The following is a 16,841-nucleotide window of genomic DNA, read 5'->3' as shown; positions in this document are numbered from 1 at the left end:
GCGGAAGCTTTCACATTTCACTAACTTATTAGAAAAAGAAGACGATTCGTTTGTACCGTTTTCGACTCTTAATCCTTGTCTGAATTCAGTTTTCCCCTCCCGCGCGAAGCGCGGAAGCTTTGACGTTTCATTAAATTATTAGAGAAAAAAGAGGATTCTTCCTATCATTCTCGACTCTTATTCACTGTTTGAATTCAGTTCCCCCCCCCTCCCGCGCGAAGCGCGGAAGCTTTCACATTTAACTAAATTATTAGAGAAAGAAGAGGATTCTTCCTACCATTCTCGACTTTTAATCCTTGTCTGAATTAAGTTCCCCCCTCACGCCCGAAGCGCGGAAGTTTTGACGTTTCATTGAATTATTAGAGAAAGAAGACGATTCGTTGTACCATTTTCGACTCTTAATCATTGTCTGAATTCAGTTTCCCCGTCCCGCGCGAAACGCAGAAGCTTCCACATTTCACTAACTTATAAGAAAAAGAAGACGATTCGTTTGTACCATTTTCGACTCTTAATCCTTGTCTGAATTCAGTTTTCCCCTCCCGCGCGAAGCGCGGAAGCTTTGACGTTTCATTAAATTATTAGAGAAAGAAGAGGATTCTTCCTTCCATTCTCGACTCTTAATCCTTGTCTGAATTCAGTTCCCCTCTCCCGCCCGAAGCGCGGAAGTTTTGACGTTTCATTTAATTATTAGAGAAAGAAGACGATTCGTTGTACCATTTTCGACTCTTAATCATTGTCTGAATTCAGTTTCCCCTCGTCCCGCGCGAAGCTCGGGAGCTTTGAAGTTTCATTAAATTATTAGATAAAGAAGACGATTCGTTGTACCGTTCTCGACTCTTAATCCTTGTCTGAATTCAGTTCCCCCCCCCTCCTCCCGCGCAAAGCGCGGAAGCTTTGACGTTTCATTAAATTATTAGAGAAAGAAGAGGATTCTTCCTACCATTCTCGACTCTTAATCCTTGTCTGAATTCAGTTCCCCTCTCCCGCCCGAAGCGCGGAAGTTTTGACGTTTCATTTAATTATTAGAGAAAGAAGACGATTCGTTGTACCATTTTCGACTCTTAATCATTGTCTGAATTCAGTTTCCCCCTCCCGCGCGAAGCGCGGAACCTTTCACATTTCACTAACTTATTAGAAAAAGAAGACGATTCGTTGTACCGTTTTCGATTCTTAATCCTTGTCTGAATTAAGTTTTCCCCTCCCGCGCGAAGCGCAGAAGCTTTGACGTTTCATTAAATTATTAGAGAAAAAAGAGGATTCTTCCTATCATTCTCGTCTCTTATTCCCTGTTTGAATTCAGTTCCCCCCCCCCTCCCGCGCGAAGCGCGGAACCTTTCACATTTCACTAACTTATTAGAAAAAGAAGACGATTCGTTGTACCGTTTTCGATTCTTTATCCTTGTCTGAATTAAGTTTTCCCCTCCCGCGCAAAGCGCGGAAGCTTTGACGTTTCATTAAATTATTAGAGAAAAAAGAGGATTCTTCCTATCATTCTCGACTCTTATTCCCTGTTTGAATTCAGTTCCCCCCCCCCCTCCCGCGCGAAGCGCGGAAGCTTTCACATTTAACTAAATTATTAGAGAAAGAAGAGGATTCTTCCTACCATTCTCGACTTTTAATCCTTGTCTGAATTAAGTTCCCCCCTCCCTCCCGCCCGAAGCGCGGAAGTTTTGACGTTTCATTGAATTATTAGAAAAAGAAGACGATTCGTTGTACCATTTTCGACTCTTAATCATTGTCTGAATTCAGTTTTCCCCTCCCGCGCGAAGCGCGGAAGCTTTGACGTTTCATTAAATTATTAGAGAAAGAAGAGGATTCTTCCTACCATTCTCGACTCTTAATCCTTGTCTGAATTCAGTTCCCCTCTCCCGCCCGAAGCGCGGAAGTTTTGACGTTTCATTTAATTAATAGAGAAAGAAGACGATTCGTTGTACCATTTTCGACTCTTAATCATTGTCTGAATTCAGTATCCCCCCCCTTCCCGCGCGAAGCGCGGAAGCTTTCACATTTCATTAAATTATTAGAGAAAGAAGAGGATTCTTCCTACCATTCTCGACTCTTTTTTCTGGGGGGGGGGGATGACTTCCCCCACCACCCCCCCCCCTACTGGGCTTAAAGGAAACAAAATGTGTGATAGCACACAATTATGTTATTAGAAATGAAGGAAAGGGAAAACGAAACAATCGTGTGATAGCACACTTTGTTAGCAGAAATGAAGAAAAAAAGAAAAAGATCTATTACACTAACCATGGAACAGGGCCGGGAGCGTGGTCGGAGTGTCATATATTATTCGTGTTAATATTTGGCGAGGGGGCGTAGCGACCAAGCGAAATTTTGCAATGTTCAATGCTGAAATTAGGCATTCTAGAAAATTCCTAAGCCCAACGTGTACGTTATTTCCGCTCTAATTCTGTCTAGCTATATTTTTTAATTTCCTGGGCGACGTGTCCCCCAATCGGCTCCTGGATCGCCCGCCCCTGTTTATGATTACTACCAATATAGTACAAATACAAGCACAAGCGAGTTGGCACGAGCTGATGCCAAATAAAGGGCAAAATAACTGTTTTGAAGCGGCCCCTCTACCTTTAATTTAAAATTTGACTTTTGAGTATATAGCTTCTATTTAAAAGACTTTCAAAATATTGTGCCCTGTTCAAATTTCTCACCAAAGAGTGATGACCTTTGTAGGGCAGGGGCTGTTTTTTAACGTTTAACTTCGAATCCGCGGCTCGAGATTTTATGCGGCCGGCCCCCTCTATTCAATAACGTGTCCCAAGCCTTCTGGAATGACCCCGAATCTCCCGATAACAGTATTTCCCATATTCGTCGTTACTGTCACTTAGTGCCATTTTCTTGTCTTTCCCCCTTTTCACCCGACTCCTCCCCCCCCCCCCCCCTCACACACACTGTTATTTAGGGCACGCGTATGCATGTACCCTCTCTTTAAAAGCACCCCTATCTCCGGTACATGTGTAAAGTCAGTACGGGCCGGATTTTTGTTTATTAAGGGCCGAACTTTCTTGCGTGAAAAGTACCCCTTTATAAACCGGAGATTTTGGGAACCGACCTCGGAGTGGGAGGGGACCGGGCTTTCTTCTTTTTCTTTTCTCCTTTTCTCTCTCTCTCTCTCACTCACTCTTTCTCTTTCTTTCTTTTCTCTTTTCTTTTCTCTTCTCCTTTCTTCTTTCTTTTCTTTTCTTCTTTTTTTTTCTTCCTTTTTTTGTGCCGCCAATAGGGGGGCCGCGGCCGTTTCGGCCCCCCCCCTGGATCCGCCACTGTACGCGTACTCATTTTCATTCTGTGTACGGAATTATAGTCCGTGCATATTTAATTTGGTGCATGTCCGCGTAATATACCTTTTTTTCGGCTTATGCCGAAAGGGTGGGTAGCGTCGCGTCGCGTTGACTTGAACGCGACCATTCGTCCAAAGGTTTATAAAAGCTTCTGACCACTCGGGCAATGAGAAGTAAGGGGTCAGGGACAAGCATCGTACTAGTGTTTTATATAGCCCAGTCGGAAGAGCACCGTAGGTATAGGTAGGTCTCGGGTACGAATCCCGTTGGAATTCCAAATTACAATCACAATCTATATATATTTCTAGTCAGTTTCTTTATAATCTTGTTTGAATTAATCTTTACTTTTGGCAAGAGGAATCCAAGAAAAGCTTTATTTGAAGTTGAAATGATCCATAGTTTAGGTAGTTTCTAACTAATGTTCACATTGATCTACATTTGCCACACTCAACCCAGGTGAGGTAAATGGGTACCTGGTAGGATTATTCCTTGAAATCCACTGTGCGCTGATAAGGCTGCCGGAGCTAAAGCTGGGGTAATAAAGTCCAAAGCTCTTTGGAAGCGCATAGAGATGTTATTTCATGACGTATTATGCGCTACACAAGAACTGAACTATTATTATTATTATTCACATGTGGGACAATTAATGACGTGCCACAAACGTACACAAACTAACACGGGTTTCAGTGGAAACCCCCCAAAAATACATACACACACATATAAATCTACATTTAAATAAATATATATTTTAAAAAAGGACATTTTGACCGTTTCAGAGGCTGTTTTTATTGTATTCATGACCAGACTTCATAAGGCTGTGCTACACTACATATTTCCATGACAAAGTAATGTTAATAAATTTATCGTAATATTGAGGTGTATATACCGAGTCTAAATTAAACTTTGTTTCAGTAACAAATCAAAAACACATTACATTTTTGAAAATTACGTTGCCATTAATTAAATCTCTCCTGTCAGAATTTTTAAAATGCATGCTTCTTTTTCTTATGTGTGAATGGAAAGGCAAGATATGGAACAGCTAGAGTATAAACATTGTGACTTATTCCATCGCCAACCTCTTGTGTATATTTACACACTTTGTCACAATCAACGTTAAATTCGAACAGTGAACAGATGAACATCAACGTATGAAAACTTCAAATTACCTATCTCATTAAAAAATTCAAACATCTTCTCAGATTAAAAAAAAAGAAAAAAGAAGCATTTTCAGAAGGTTAAGACCAAGAACTTAAATTACGGCTAGGTTCCGATTCAAAGGCTCATATTCGACATACTGTTGCCTTCGAAGCAGGGGCGTCGCTAGACCTTTTTCAGTGAGTGGGGGGGGGGGGGGGGGGGGTGTAGAGGCCAACGATTACCGACAAAACTAGCCACCAATGAATTACCGACAAAATTAAATGTCCCGATATTTACAAATTTAACCCTATAAACCCGGAGCCGTAGGCTTAATTGTTTTTCTATGGACTATCTATAGTACTTGCGTATGCGCAAATGGTCATTTCCCTCGACGACATAAATATACGAAATATTTCGTCAATTTATATTCAGCATCATAGCTTTAAATTTTAATGCAGGTGCGGAGCTAGGATCTTATTTCACGGAGGGGCGGTAGTGAGCAAGCGAATCACTTAAAGAGCGCGCGAAGCCCGCTCATTATGGGGCTTTGGATGATAGGCCTCCCGCGCGAAGCGCGGAAGCTTAGACGATTCCTTAAATTATTAGGAAAAGAAGACGATTTATTGTACTTTTCACGACTGTTAATCCATGTTTGAATGAAGTCCCCCCCCCCTCGCGCGAAAGCTTTGACGTTTTAATAAATCATTATAAAAAGAAGACGATTTGCTGTACCGTTTTCGACTCTTAATAAGCCCTAATATTGTCTGAATTCAGTTTCCCCCTTTAGCGCGGAAGTTTTGACGTTTCCTTAAATTATTAGAGAAAGAAGACGATTCGTTGTACCGTTTTCGACTCTTAATAAGCCTCAATTGTCCGAATTCAGTTTCCATCTTTAGCGCGAAAGCTTTGACGTTTCCTTAAATTATTAGACAAAGCAGACCATTCGTTGTACCGTTTTCGACTCTTAATAAGCCCTAATATTGTCTGAATTCAGTTTCCCCCTTTAGCGCGGAAGTTTTGACGTTTCCTTAAATTATTAGAGAAAGAAGACGATTCGTTGTACCGTTTTCGACTTTTAATAAGCCTCAATTGTCCGAATTCAGTTTCCACCTTTAGCGCGAAAGCTTTGACGTTTCCTTAAATTATTAGACAAAGCTGCAGACCATTCGTTGTACCGTTTTCGACTAAAGAGAAGCTTGAGTTCTGGGAAGAGGTGAAAAATAATTTGTGAGCGTTATCATTGTTATTAAGCAAGTGTGGAAGAATATCAGATAAAAAGTGTTTCCTGAAAAGCATGGCTCTTCAAATGCCTTAAAGGTACAATGTCCCATTTGCAGGCAAAAAAAAATGAAAAAGTTGAATTCCAACTGCATTTGAAAGATAATACTAATTTAGAACTTCTCTAAAGAAGGTGGGGCTTGAAAATGTCTTCAAGTGGGAAAATAACGACTATTAGTTTTCAAATCGATTTTAGGGCTATAGAGCCCCAAAGTAATAGTCTTGATTTTCAGACAATTGTACCGAAAGGTCATTCGTTTTATGCTGCGCAAAGATTCAATCAGTTTAATCTTGGCCATCACAAGAAGTGGGTTATTGATGTAGATCGAAATGCTCATGTACCACTCTTTTCATGTATGTTATTACCAAAGAAGAAAAAAAAAGCCAGTCAGTCACTCAATAGTGTCTGACAGTGAAGTCTAGCAAGTAAACGGGTTTCCTTGCATAATTTGAATATGACACTGCTAACATTTAAATTTCACAGATAGGACATACATGACATATATTCATAATTCCTGCAAAGTTCTACAGAATTTGAGGTTGGCTGCAAAAGGGACATAGTACCTTTAATATTCTGAACATGGCATGTAACATCATAAAAATCAGGAAAGATTTTTTTTTATGCCACATATACTCGTGTATAGTTATACAGTGCGTCCCAGAAAAAACGAAACCGAGAATTTATTATCAATGTTTTATCCTAACTTAATCACATTTATAATCGATAAATGACACATATATTTGGAAAGCTTAGACCCTCCTCTTTCTTGATAAAGTTCACTGTGTTGGTGAATTTGACCACCAGTCAAAAGTGTGTTGACCTTTCAACGTTTTTGACTATAGCGCCCTCATTTCAGGTCGGAGGTATAGCAAAACTATACATTTTTGGAATCCTCATGACCAGACGAGTAATTTGATATGCATATTGACACGATTGGAACTATTTGAATTTCTATCCCTGTGTAACCTTTGTTGACCCCTCACGAAAATGCCTGGGATTTTCAAGGGGGCAGCCCAAGTCAAAATTGTTCGGTATCCATCAGGGAACACAAAAACACTTTCATACCTTTGTTCCCAGAGATAATTGGTCACGGGACCTACAGGCTGGTCTCCTACTAGAGTGCTGGGCCTATCCTCCTGGCGCGGATCCAGGATAAGGAGGTGGGGGGGGGGGGGGGCAATTAGGCCCGTTTGCCCCCCCCCCCGGGTCCGCGCCTGCTAGCCTCGATCGCCACGACGATCATTGCACCGTACAAGATACTTTATTTATATTTTTACATTTATTGTACATTATACATTTTTTACATTAATTTAGTACCGTACAAGAAATTAAGTAATGGTAGTATAGTATTTGTTTCATCCATTTACTGAATTTAGTCGAGCATACATATATGCAGATTGAACCACAGAGTTACATAACAGATTCTGGCCTGAGGCAGTTTTTTTGCCATTAGTGATCTCAGATCTCTTCTTAATGAAATTATTAGCACCAATTTACGTGAGCTTTCGTAGATTGCATACCGGTATAGCAAATCAAATTGTTGGGTCACTAACACTTTGTAGATTTGGTGACCTGTTTCACGTGATACGTGCTATACGTGACGGTTCGTTGTAAGCCTACTTAGTTGAATATTTGACAAAAATAGTGATTAGAGAGCACAATACCACAGTAATATTGATACTTAATTGTCCTGTGATGTGCCATTATCATGCTATGTATGCTTCTGTTTGTCACCTCTCTAACGTAAACTGTTGCACTGAGAACTTTTAACCATCCAATGACCATGAGGATAACGTTAGGTGCAGGCTGTACCATCGCAGATAGCAAAATGTTGTGGGGCCCATCTGGGCTGGCCCACTTGGCCCAGAGGGGTCCCAGATGGGCCCCTTGTGGGGCCCAGCAATCTGCACCCGGGTTATAGAAGGGCCCCAGATGGGCGGCCCAGATTGGACCCACTTGGCCCAGATGGGCCCACGTGGAACCCAGATGGGCCCCACAATTGGCCCATTAATATACACAAGGGTTACCTATTGGGCAACAGATGGGCCATATGTGGGTTTTATGTGGGACCTACCATATTTTATATATGGGTCAAGTGGGTTCTATGTGGGCCCCATATGGGCTATAAGCAGGTTTTTATATGGGATCCATATTGGCCAAGTGGGTTTGATATGGTCCCATATGGGCCAATGTAGTTCTAAATGGGCTTCATATTGTTTAAATGGGTTCTATTTTCCAGTTGAATTCCTTTATCCCATTTTAATTTCCAGGGTTACCATGCATTTGGGTTTAACTGGACCAGTCGTACAATTTGGCACAACTTTCAAACAGTTGAAAGCCCCAATTAGCAGATATAATTAGTACGTTATGTAGCACTTGCACTAATTAATTTTGCCAATGGCAACAACACATCGTCTAAAATTTCTAATGTAAAGGCATTGGTATTAAGAAGACTTGGTTAATTTGCTGAAATGAGACATTTTCATATACTTGTATTTTATTGAATCTGTTTTAGTTCATAGTTAGTTAGTAATTTATACAAAGTAGTGAAATGTTCTAATAATTAGCAATTTACATTTTGTAGTATTTTCGAAATGAATTGCATATAACTAAATCATCAGTAATTAGGAATATCCTGTAAATTCAGATAAATTGTAAAAAACATAGATGTACACGCACCCCATATTCATTATGCAAATTAGGGGGTTATTTTGTGGGTTTGGGGTGTGAAGGCCCATCTGGTCTCCATCTGGTTTTTAGCTGGGCCCGGCCGATGCTCGATGTGCAATTTTCACCACCAAAAAACCCACATCCCTGATAGCAGAGACTGGTAAATATCACGTCATATTTACGTCTTGTACTACGTCTTTAAGACGACATAACACGACGTCAAAAAGACATGATTTTGCACCCGCGCACGTCGTCATGAGGACGTCATATTTTGACGTGATTTTTACGTCTTATTAGTCAAAGAAAGACGTCTTTAAGACATCAACTTGTACCTTAGGAAGACGTCGTATGGACGTCATATTTACGTCTCACTAGTCAAAGAAAGACGTCTTTAAGACGTCAACTTGTACCATAGGAAGACGTCATATGAACGTCATATTTACGTCTTTTAGTTAAAGAAAGACGTCTTTAAGACGACATAACACGACGTCAAAAAGACATGATTTTGCACCCGCGCACGTCGTCATGAGGACGTCATATTTTGACGTGATTTTTACGTCTTATTAGTCAAAGAAAGACGTCAACTTGTACCTTAGGAAGACGTCGTATGGACGTCATATTTACGTCTTACTAGTCAAAGAAAGACGTCTTTAAGACGTCAACTTGTACCATAGGAAGACGTCATATGAACGTCATATTTACGTCTTTTAGTTAAAGAAAGACGTCTTTAAGACGACATAACACGACGTCAAAAAGACATGATTTTGCACCCGCGCACGTCGTCATGAGGACGTCATATTTTGACGTGATTTTTACGTCTTATAAGTTAAAGAAAGACGTCTTTAAGACGTCAACTTGTGCCATAGAAAGACGTTGTATGGACGTCATATTTACATCTTTTGGTCAAAGAAAGACGTCTTTAAGACGTCACCTTGTACTACAGAAAGACATCGTATGGACGTCATATTTTGTCGTGATTTTAACGTCTTATTAGTCAAAGAAAGACATCTTTAAGACGTCAACTTTTACCCAAGAAAGACGTCCTACAGACGTCGTGTATACGTTGTATGGACATCAAATTTTGACGTGATATTTACATCTTACTGGTCATTTCGATGTACCTTTTATCCTTACATGATCTTTACGTCTTTTGTGTCCTCTAAATGACATCTATATGACCACCTGATGAAGGAAGAAAGTGTAAAAGTCACTTCATGAATACATTCTGAACATTCACACAGTAAAAATAGAGCAACAGATATTGCATCACATAATATATACACATGCCAGACAGAAAGTAATTTTCATATTTTTAATGTTCATTTATATGGTATGAAAATGGATAATAAAAATATAGAATACTTATGTTTATACCTTCTTCTATCTAACTTGTCTTCTATAAATACAAAATCTTTCCATCACCATCCTGAAACTTCTTCCAAAACATGCTGTATAAATACCTAGTGTATTTCTGTCAGTCTCATAATTGATTTTAAGAAAGTTAACAGGCCATCACAAAGATATTTGTTCGTTATAAATTGTGCTATTTCATTTCAAATTTAATTCAGTTACAAGAAACTATGATATATATTGGCTTAACTTATAAGTCTTGCGGTTGTGAGAAGCAGGTTAGCAGCATAGAGACTAGGTAAAGCTACACTGATACCCGCAGTTGTTTAGTAGACAAGAAAACATCAGACTGGGGAAGTTCCTCATATTCAGCAAAACAGCATAGTGGAAAGCTGGGCATTCATCAGTGCAGCTCTATTTCTTCTCCATGCTGCAACACTGCTCCTCACAACCCCAATACTTTAATGCAGATAAAGACTATAACATAAAACAAAAGGTTGTTGGAAACAATTCCTGAGCATGAAAGATCAATACTCGTTACATACGAGGGGAATATCTAAGTTTATGGCAAGAATTCAGTATAAAGTATAAAACTATACAATCTAAATCACACACAAGAGAAAAATGGCACAAATGATAAACACATGGCTTAGCTAAGTTATTTCTTACACTCAAAAGGAACAAGTTGGCAGCAAGGGGAACAGGGACAGCTTCACTGATACCTGCAGAGTTTTCTGATGATGGTTGCTTGCCCGTTGAAACCACGATGTTCACATTTGGCGATACAGCATATTGGAAAACTGTGCAGATATCAGCTCAACTGTACCTATTTTCTGTGCTAGAAACCTGCTTCTTACTGGCACATGACTTAAATACAAGAAAAGGCATTAGTGGCAACATTCATATTTAATAAATATCATCCAAAAAAAAATTGTTGCAAATACAGAAGCTGAAGTTCAAGTATAAAAATACAATTTCTATCAGATAACATTCCCGCCAGTACGAGTGGCTTTGTTGGGCAATTCCAAGGTGACTGTGCAATAATTATTCAGAAGATATTTCCAAGTTTAAGATAAAATAGCAAACATGCTGAACAAGTTTAGCACAAAGAGATACATTCTATTGCTAATGTCACAACATTCATTTGGCACGTTTGAAACTCCTGGGGGGAGTTTCACAAAATATTAATTTAACTTAAATTTTAACAGCGAATTCAATAAAGGTAAGCCATATAGTGCTCTCAAAATCACAGATACAATCCAAGAATTTTATACTTTTAACTACCAAAAAATTCTCAAACCACAAAGATATTTATGGTTTTCTTTGAAGGCGCCACTGTGTGTCACTCTTTAACACTTCATTCTCCCAATAAATTTTTGAATTTTCCCCCAACTGTTTTTCCATGAAAATAAGATATAAAACAGGCCTTTAAAAATCTAAGGTATTAGAGCCAATTCTTTTCTTTGTGATGATTTACATTCACCTAAAATTTAATTAAATTATAATAATATAGTTGGAAGAATTAAGGAATCGATCAGATCAGTTGTTCCCAATTTTTATCATCAATAATGGTCTTTTTTCACTCAAACTTTCAGATTATCTTTAAGTGTACATATAGCATTGAAGTCAATACCTTAGCACAATTGTCTCTCATCTGAACAATGTTACCACGTCCCGTTAAGGCTTGCTCAGATATGATGCTGCAAAACAGTCAAAATCGCAGAGTTTTTTAAATGCTGACATTGAGTTCAATACGCTTTACATAGTGTATATTATTAAAAAGAGCTCACTGAATTTGCGCAGTCCAAAACATACAAAGACACGCACCGGTAGGTCCTTTGTTGCCATTCACTTTACACATAAAACCAAACTGCATCATTTTTTAAATTTGTTGGAGGTTCACGTGCCGTACCTGAACAAGTCTTAATTGCTTAATAATGGATTCGATTTGTATTGCATTTACCTCACTCAATTTTTCTCTATTACCAACTTACAATGTATATATAATTTGCAACATGTTTTAAGAACTGATATGAAGTGGATGGGGTGGGGGAGGGGGGTGAGCATGAGACATTATGAAACGGGTCAACTTCATGAATAGTAATTACAAATATCCTCAAAATACTGGAATCTTTTAGACTTTTACCCAAATCGTTATTATGTCAGTTCGTAAATCCTGTAATTCATTAAAATTGCAAGTAACATGACTGGAAATTTCAGTTCTACAACTTATCCATTCAGGTTTGTGGCTACACCTCACCCCTCCCCCTCCCCCAATCTCTCTCTATAAAGTATAATGAAGTGAAAAAATAACCTTTCTCTAGCAGTAAAGCTATCGGGTGAGTGTAGATCAAATTTTGCGAAATATTCCACTTCAGCTTGGACTTGTGGGTTAGCTTTTGGGTGGAATCTCCCGCATTATGCACTGTTTTCAGATCCAAGGAACATAGACGCAAGGAATTCTAATGCATGAATAAAGCAAAAAGAAAGGAATACAATTTAAGAAAAACTTTCATATATTTTAAAACTGGAACGTAAATAATTAATTCTGTCAGAAAAGTACTGCTTGGTAAGATTTATCAGAAATAATTTCTTATTGCTCACAAACATAAAGTCAACACACCTTTGGGTTTTAAACATTTGTGGGCAATGCAAAACGTGATTCAGGATTTTGTTTGGTTAATTATCAATACAATTCTAGTTTCAGGGATGCCAGTTAGAATTGATCAGAGGACCTGAAAAATCACCTAGAATGAGCTAGCTTGTACACAAAAAACCTAAACTATGGTATGAAAATAACTCCTCAGGGCCTGAATTCAGGCTATTGCCTGAAAACTGGCATTCCTGTAGTTTGCTGATGAGGGTAGAATGAAAGCTCCTTGACCTATGCTGAAGGGTAAAAAAACACTGTTTGAAACTCACATAATATTGTCGGTTATTGCAACATACCTGCAGGTTTTAGTGATCTAAAATTAATTGAATTATAAATATATTTGAAACTTAGGACAAATAACTGAAATAAGCCTTTCAAATGAAATGAACCATTATGTAGTGTCTAATTCGTCAGTGTCTCAGTGATCATGCACAATATGACAAATAAATGTACAGAAATAATACAAGTACATGTACACATTTACCGATAATGGCTTCACCTGTTTCAAGAGGCTGCTGATCCTTAGGGAAGTAGGGAACATCCACAAGGTTGAAAGAAAGTAGCATTTTCTGCATGGTTTCACATCAATATACTGAGGCCACAATGTGCTTTGAATCCACTTCTTTGACGAAAGATGTTAAAAAAAGATGCCTACAAATAAATGAGAAAATGAATAAAGTTAAAACAAAATGAAAGGTTGATAATGTATGCATGTGCAACACAAATACTACAAGCTTCTTTGAACAGCCTGTGGGGAAAGAATTTTGTTTACCATTTACAGGTCTAACCGATTATTTCCAGATAAGATTTCTGTATACGGTAGCCTATAAGCTAAATTTGCTGTCTAAAGACTGTAGAAACAAATTGTTTAAGGTTACATGTTTGTGACACAAGTCACTGCTTTATTCCTCTACGTATCGACACGCAATGTTCAATTTTCAAACATCTGGGCCTGGGCCGGTACTATAGTACACTTTCTCACAGGTTTCACTGTAAACCGCTGCACATAATACAAGTGCATACCGATGGTGGTTGCGGGCGGGTGCACGCCTGTGTGAAGTTATCTACCGTACAATGAGGAGGTAGATCACTTCACGCAGACTTACGTGCCCCCGCAACCCTCCATCTGTATGCACTTGTATTGTGCAGCGGTTTGCCGTGCAACCTGTCAGAAAGTGTATACTACAATCAACGTTTTTCCCGAAAAATACTCCCCCCAAAATAAGAAAAATTGACCAGAAACAGGTTAGAAACATAACGACTTTTAAATCATGACCGGCATTATTTGAACATTTCATGAATATTTGCTTGATTTGGGGTAGGCCGATCTAGACCTATGTTTTAGATTTTTAGGACTCTCACCGGCCACGCCACGGGTCACTGGTCAAAAAGTCTGGATATGATTCTGAACTAGTAGTAGATCTACAGTATTGCTTGGAATAAAGGAGTGACTGCATGTATTATCCATCTAATTAGGTGTGACTTAGCAGTAGACCTACCTAGTGCCAAAACTTTCATCAGTTTGCTTCTCTTATTTTTCTGCTTTCTTTCAGTTTTAGAGCAGTTGTATATTCGAGTTAGATTTCCCTTTAAAGCCATGCAGCCCATGTGTAGGCAAATGAGTAAACTTTTTTGCTTTAAATGATGCCCCATGCGCATGCCATGCATCCCATCAATCAAGACCCTACATAAAAATACATATATGGGATCATACATTTCGAATCTAGTCAGCAAATGTTGAAAGTCCGAGCTCACTATCACTGACATAAGATCATGCATTACAGTAACAAAGAGTCTACATATCAACTTTTCAGAATAAAAAACAGTAACTATAGATTTATGTACTTTTCATAAATAAATTAGGTAATTCTAGGACTTACCCATACTGTAAATTTGCAGGAGAAAACGTGAGTATTCGGGGGGATGATACTTCTTGCAACGGCTTTTTCACTCTGAATTCAAATACATTACATACACATCGTATAGTGCAATGCAATGCATTGTAGTCCTACGCATTGCCTTGAGTGCTGAACGTACCTGTACACACGTACACACGTACGTACACATTCCCGTTTGAAATAGCAAACTAGATGCGAGCATGTATAGTCTTGATCGATATTGCAGACCTTGGTGTGAAATTGGTCCACTATTAATGACTAATGACATTTGAGGGGGGGGGGGGGGGGGGGGGGGGGGAGGGGCGGGGGGGGGGGTGTTCCCTATTTTTAATTCTGATACTTGCCCTATTTACTTTGACTTATGCAATTATTATCTTGAAAAAAAAAGTTATTAGAGACGTCACAATGACGTCGTTATAACGTCGTCCTTACGGCAATAAAATATCTTGGAAAAATAGTCTTTAAAAGAGGTCATAATGACGTCGTAATGACATTGTCAATACGACAAAAAATATATTGGAAAAAATAGTCTTTTAAAGACGTCGTAATGACGTCGTCGATACGACAACAATTATCTTGGAATAAATAGTCTTTAAAAGAAGTCATAATGACGTCGTAATGACGTCGTCAATACGACAACAAATAGCTTGGAAAAAATAGTATTTTAAAGACGTCATGATAACGTCGTTATCACGTCGTCAATACGACAACATTACATTGGAAACAAAATAGTCTTTTAAAGACGTCATAATGACGTCGTCGATACGACAAAAATTAGCTTGGAAAAAATAGTCTTTTAAAGACGTCATAATGACGTCGTTATCACGTCGTCAATACGACGACATTACATTGAAAAAATTAGTCTTTTAAAGGTAAAGACCAGTATTGGCAACGCCCCAATTTCAAAAAATGAAATGGAAGCTCTCATTACCAATCATGTGAAAGAATATGTTTTGACTAATACATCGATGATAAAAAAATTGCCGGGAAACCGCCTACTAATTCATATATTTGGTAAACTTATTTCTCTCATGGTCTGGTGAGAGAGATAGGGTAGTCCCATATACATCTTTCTGTGTATAGTGCTTGTAACTTTACGAAGAATGGGCCAAATTTCTTATCATTTTGATGATTCCAGAACCTTGCAGATGCTAGATGCTAGATGATCAACCTTTTCTGATTGATTCCACAACGTTTCTTTCACAATGCAATCGCATGACCATTACTGGTCTTTACCTTTAAAGACGTCATAATGACGTCGTCGATACGACAAAAATTAGCTTGGAAAAAATAGTATTTTAAAGACGTCATAATGACGTCGTTATCACGTCGTCCTTACGACAATAAAATATCTTGGAAAAATAGTCTTTAAAAGAGGTCATAATGACGTCGTAATGACATTGTCAATACGACAAAAAATATATTGGAAAAAATAGTCTTTTAAAGACGTCGTAATGACGTCGTCGATACGACAACAATTATCTTGGAATAAATAGTCTTTAAAATAAGTCATAATGACGTCGTAATGACGTCGTCAATACGACAACAAATAGCTTGGAAAAAATAGTATTTTAAAGATGTCATGATAACGTCGTTATCACGTCGTCAATACGACAACATTACATTGGAAACAAAATAGTCTTTTAAAGACGTCATAATGACGTCGTCGATACGACAAAAATTAGCTTGGAAAAATTAGTATTTTAGAGACGTCATAATGACGTCGTTATCACGTCGTCAATACGACAACATTACATTGGAAACAAAATAGTCTTTTAAAGACGTCATAATGACGTCGTCGATACGACAAAAATTAGCTTGGAAAAAATAGTCTTTTAAGACGTCATAATGACGTCGTTATCACGTCGTCAATACGACGACATTACATTGAAAAAATTAGTCTTTTAAAGACGTCATAATGACGTCGTCGATACGACAAAAATTAGCTTGGAAAAAATAGTATTTTAAAGACGTCATAATGACGTCGTTATCACGTCGTCAATACGACAACATTACATTGAAAAAAATAGTCTTTTAAAGACGTCAAAATGACGTCTTTATGACGTCGTTAATACGACAAAAATTATCTTAGAGAAAATAGTCTTTTAAAGACGTCATAATGACGTCATTATCACGTCGTCAATATGACAAAAATTAGCTTGGAAAAAATAGTCTTTTAAAGACGTCAAAATGACGTCTTTATGACGTCGTTAATACGACAAAAATTATCTTAGAGAAAATAGTCTTATAAAGACGTCATAATGACGTCGTAATTACGTCGTCCATACGACGTACGACGTGTTTACCACTTTACGACCAATTTATGACGTCTTTAAGACGTCAGTCTGCTATCAGGGATGGGGCCCATATGTGTTGGTACTTAAGGGTTCTGGATGAGAAGGCCCATCTGGTATACATCTGGTTTTTATATGGGCCACGTGGGATCCGTATACCTGTGGGTTCTTTGTGGGAATTAGGCCCATCTGGTATACATCTGGTTTTCAGCTGGGCGAAGACAATGTTCGACGTGCGATTTTCACCACCAAAAACCCACATGGGGC

At 38.5% G+C, this 16,841-nt stretch overlaps 1 long non-coding RNA gene across 2 annotated transcripts; it reads right to left on the bottom strand.

The window, feature by feature from the left end:
• Positions 1-11,613: 11,613 nt before the first annotated feature.
• LOC105436523 lies at positions 11,614-14,402 on the bottom strand. 2 transcript variants are annotated; one of them, XR_970269.2, is made up of 3 exons: positions 14,263-14,402; positions 12,867-13,033; positions 11,614-12,191 (listed from the first exon to the last, which is right to left on the bottom strand). It is a non-coding gene; the product is annotated as an uncharacterized LOC105436523 (long non-coding RNA). The 2 variants fall into 2 exon arrangements; XR_970270.2 differs by having other exon boundaries at positions 12,882-13,033; positions 14,263-14,399.
• Positions 14,403-16,841: the final 2,439 nt, after the last annotated feature.

Source organism: Strongylocentrotus purpuratus, unplaced genomic scaffold (assembly GCF_000002235.5).
Source record: "Strongylocentrotus purpuratus isolate Spur 01 unplaced genomic scaffold, Spur_5.0 spur5_scaffold_1, whole genome shotgun sequence".
In the NCBI taxonomy this organism is placed as follows: domain Eukaryota; kingdom Metazoa; phylum Echinodermata; class Echinoidea; order Camarodonta; family Strongylocentrotidae; genus Strongylocentrotus; species Strongylocentrotus purpuratus.
Note: the sequence above shows the minus strand (reverse complement) of the source record. Positions and strands in the feature narration are given on the sequence as shown.